The following is a 5,197-nucleotide window of genomic DNA, read 5'->3' on the forward strand; positions in this document are numbered from 1 at the left end:
AAAGCCGTTCACATTCCCCTCAGGCCAGTTGATCGATAACTGTTGTAGCTGATCCTCGGTAACCTGGGTGCTGTCACTGGGACCGAGTTGGTGGCTCCACACATGTTCTCTCAGGGTCTGATATGGGGCTCTCACTGGCAACGTCAGTATCATTGTACAGTTCATAGAGATATATGCCTAGTGTGAACGAGCGTTGTCTCGTTGAAAAATGGCACCGCGATACCATCGAATGACATGGAATGCAGGATGCCTGTGATGTATCGTATTGCCTTAAAGAGTACCCTCAGTACCCTACCAGTCGCGCCTTGAACTCACACCGGACGGCTGCCCCACATTATGACGAGTGAGTAACACCGATGTTCCTCTACAAAGAAGTCCGAGAGAAAGACCTCCCCCTTGGTCGTCGCCGTAGACGCCAGAGATGGTCATCTGGGCCATTCTCATTCGCTGTTCATCGCTGAATACACTATGGTACCTGCTCGAGCCACCATTGCAATCACGGCTGTTCTTGTCGTTGTGTTAACGTCAGCCTACACGTGAGATGGTAAACCTCTGGTCTGTCTGGTGCTAGTCTCCGACCAATGGAGTCTGATGACATAGAATGTTGGAGGGACTCCGTTACCTGTTCCCGGATGACAGGCGCAAAGTGAAGGGGTTACAATGTACATTACTTGGAGCGCAATACGCCGATCCCCCTCGTGGTTGTCAGACATGATCAACAGGATCCTTGACGGCGAATATACCTGCCCTCACGTTCGCATGCAGTCCAACATGGTGTCTCTGTGTAGGCGCCCTCCGCCGACCTGCTGTCGTATATTTCTCTGACGTAACACATTGACGTTCTCATCTGCTGTATATGCCCGCCTTTTCGTTTTATCTAGACCGAGATGCAGCAGCCACAAATACACTACTCGCCATTAAAATTGCTACACCAAGAAGAAATGAAGGTGATAAACTGGTATTCATTGGACACATATATTATACTATAACTAACACGTGACTACATTTTTACGCAATTTGGGTGCATAGATCCTGAGAAATCAGTGCCCAGAACAACCACCTCTGGCCGTAATAACGGCCTTGATACGCCTGGGCGATCAAACAGAGCTTGGATGGTGTGTGCAGATACAGCTGCCCATGCAGCTTCAACACCATACCACAGTTCATCAAGAGTAGTGACTGGCGTATTGTGACGAGCCTGTTGCTTGGCCACCATTGACCAGACGTTTTCAATTGCTGAGAGATCTGGAGAATGTGCTGGCCAGGGCATCAGTCGAACATTTTCTGTATCCAGAAAGGCCCGTACAGGACCTGCAACACGCTGTCGTGCATTATCCTGCTGAAATGTAGGGTTTCAAAGGAATCGAATGAAGGATAGAGCCACAGGTCGTAACACATCTGAAATATGTTTCAAAGGAATCGAATATAGGATAGAGCCATGGGTCGTAACACATCTGAAATGTAACGTCCACTGTTCAAAGTGCCATCAATGCGAACAAGGGGTGATTGGGACGTGTAACCAATGGCACCCCATACCATCACGCCGGGTGATACGCCAGTATGGTGATGACGAATACACGCTTCCAATGTGCGTTCACCGCGATGTCGCCACACACGGATGCCACCATTATGATGCTCGATTAATCCGAAAAAATGACGTTTTGCCATTCGTGCACCCAGGTTCGTCGTTGAGTACACCATCGCAGGCGCTCCTGTCTGTGATGCAGCGTCAAGGGCAACAGCAGCCGTGGTCTCCGGTCTCCGAGCTGGTACTCCATGCTGCTGCAAACGTCGTCGAACTGTTCGTGCAGATGGTTGTTATCTTGCAAACGTCCCCATCCGTTGACTCAGGGATCGAACGCGGCTGCACGATTCGTTACAGCCATGTGGATAAGATGCCTGTCATCTCGACTGCTAGTGATATGAGGCCGTTGGGATCCTGCACGGCGTTCCGTATTACCCTCCTGAACCCACCGATTCCATCTTCTGCTAACAGTCATTGGATCTCGACCAACGCGAGCAGCAATGTCGCGATACGATATACCGCAATCGCGATAGGCTGCAATCCGACCTTTATCAAAGTCGGAAACGTCATGGTACGCATTTCTGTTTCTTACACGAGGCATCACAACAACGTTTCACGAGGCAACGCCGGTCAACTGCTGTTTGTGTATGAGAAATCTGTTGGAAACTTTCCTTATGTCAGCACGTTGTAGGTGTCACCACCGGCGCCAGCCTTGTGTGAATGCTCTGTAAAGCTAATCATTTGCATATCACAGCATTTTCTTCCTGTGGGTTAAATATCGCGTCTGTGGCACGTCATCTTCGTGGTGTAGCGATTTTTATGGCCAGTAGTGTATCTTCTCTGTAACGGCGACTGAATTTCGGGTGTTCATAATAATTAATGTTAACTTTTTCCTCAGTAGATTTGCTCTTCATTTGTTGCTGCGTTATGGAAGGCAAGGTAGCTAATAACGTCTTTAGATGTTAGTTATTAATTACTAATACACACGTTGTTATGAAAGTCACTCTAGTATTTTTATTAACAACATTCAATAATAGTTAAATGATCATGAATGATTATGTTTTGTATATAGGGAAAAGTAACGTTGATCCTACAATTACTCTCAGCAATTACGGCAACTAAAATGTTCGCGATTTTTTGTACTTCGTCACTCAAACATATTACAACAAGGGCTGTGATCCATTACTATACTTCGATACAGTCCTTCAAACTGCTTATACTTTTACTTTCACAAATCTAAGTGTCCTATTCATTTCCTATATTGAATTTAACGTCCCTTTGTATTGTCCACAGACCCTATTATCGGTTTTTCGGCATGTAACAGTGTTTAACACTGAGCGCTATATTTTCTCGCTCACACAATTCCTCAGACTTTTATATCAGTGACCTACGGCAAAGTCTGCCCCGTATAAATTAACTATAGTCAATTTCCTTGCAGTTTAACAAAAGTGCCCTGACCCCCTCTGTAGCATATCACGCTATATCACACGCCGCAGCTAAGTAGACTTATTCAGAGCGCAGAAAACAAGACAACAGAGCTAACAATACACGTTAGTGGTTTATGTTGTGAAATTTAGAAACGGTAGCCGCGTTTAAACCCTCTTCGATTTCCCTGAAGCGCTACTTTGCTAGGGGCGTTATTCTGATGGGAGAACATATACAGGGTGAGTCACCTAACATTACCGCTGGATATATTTCGTAAACCACATCAAATACTGACGAATTGATTCCACAGACCGAACGTAAGGAGAGGGGCTAGTGTAACTGGTTAATACAAACCATAAAAAAATGCACGGAACTATGATTTTTAACACAAACCTACGTTTTTTTAAATGGAACCCCGTTAGTTTTGTTAGCACATATGAACATATAAACAAATACGTAATCAGTGCCGTTTGTTGCATTGTAAAATGTTAATTACATCCGGAGATATTGTAACCTAAAGTTGACGTTTGAGTACCACTCCTCCGCTGTTCGATCGTGTGTATCGGAGAGCACCGAATTACGTAGGGATCCAAAGGGAACGGTGATGGACCTTAGGTACAGAAGAGACTGGAACAGCACAGTACGTCCACATGCTAACATCTTTTTATTGGTGTTTTTCACTGACGCACATGTACATTACCATGAGGGGTGAGGTACTCGTTCGACGGGCGTTTCACAGGACGTGGAGGACGCATAAATTGGCCAGCCCGTTCTCCTGATTTTACACCTCTGGACTTCTTTCTGTGGGGTACGTTAAAGGAGAATGTGTAACGTGATGTGCCTACAACCGCAGAGGAAATGAAACAACGTATTGTGGCAGTTTGCGGCGACATTACACCAGATGTACTACGGCGTGTACGACATTCATTACGCCAGAGATTGCAATTGTGTGCAGCAAATGATGGCTACCACATTTAACATCTATTGGCCTGACATGTCGGGACACACTCTATTCCACCCCGCAATTGAAAACGGAAACCACGTGCGTACGAGTACCTCACCCCTCATGGTAATGTACATGTGCGTCAGTGAAAAACACCAATAAAAAGATGTTAGCATGTGGACGTACTGTGCTGTTCCAGTCTCTTCTGTACCTAAAGTCCATCACCGTTCCCTTTGGATCCCTACGTAATTCGGTGCTCTCCGATACACACGATCGAACAGCGGAGGAGTGGTACTCAAGCGTCAACTTTAGGCTACAATATCTCCGGATGTAATTAACATTTTACAATGCAACAAACGGCACTGATTACGTATTTGTTTATATGTTCAGATGCGCTAGCAAAAGTAACGGGGTTCCATTTAAAAAAAAACGTAGGTTTGTGTTAAAAAACATACTTCCGTGCATTTTTTTATGGTTTGTATTAACCAATTACACTAGCCCCTTCCTCACGTTGGTCTGTGGAATCGATTCGTCAGTGTTTGATGTGGTTTACGAAATATATCCAGCGGTAACGTTAGGTGACTCACGCTGTATAACTTTTTCAGTGCCATTAATTATTTCCGATGTTACCGATCACCTTTCCCCTATATGAGAATAAGCGTGACAATATTGTTCACAATTAAAATAGCGGTTATAACTGCCACATATAAACATCTAAAAACCTGGATACTGTGCAATTTGACCTGGAGCTCAAACGAAACCAGCAGTGAGCCGCTTTCGAAACTGACAGGTAGTAATAATGCTCGCTGACTAGACTACATGGGAGCCTCGTGACTTTCAGAGTGATTGTTCGATGTCTGACGCAGTTTACGATTTTTATATATCTTACAAGACATGGCAGCACAACTAAATACGAATAGTATTGATACACACTGCCAAGGGCCTTGCCGCAGTGGTAACACCGGTTCCCGTCAGATCAGCGAAGTTAAGCGCTGTAGGGCTGGACTAGCACTTGGTTGGGTGACCATCCGGTCTGCCGAGCGCTGTTGGCAAGCGGGTTCCACTCAGCCCTTGTGAAGTAAACTGAGGAGCTGCTTGATTGAGAAGTAGCGGCTCCGGTCACGGAAACTGACATACGGCCGGGATAGTGGTGTGCTGACCACATGCCCCTCCATATCCGCATCGAGTGATGATGGCTATGAACTGAGGGTGACACGGCGGCCAGTCAGTACCTTTGGGCCTTCATAGCCTATTGGGATGGAGTTTAGTTTTGTTAATACACGCTGGTGGCGGATACAGCAGTT

At 45.7% G+C, this 5,197-nt stretch overlaps 1 pseudogene; it reads left to right on the plus strand.

Moving 5' to 3' along the window:
• The first annotated feature begins 4,827 nt into the window (after positions 1-4,827).
• Positions 4,828-4,945, plus strand: LOC126204818 (5S ribosomal RNA; annotated as a pseudogene).
• Positions 4,946-5,197: the final 252 nt, after the last annotated feature.

The sequence above is a fragment of the Schistocerca nitens genome, chromosome 9 (assembly GCF_023898315.1).
Source record: "Schistocerca nitens isolate TAMUIC-IGC-003100 chromosome 9, iqSchNite1.1, whole genome shotgun sequence".
NCBI lineage: Eukaryota > Metazoa > Arthropoda > Insecta > Orthoptera > Acrididae > Schistocerca > Schistocerca nitens.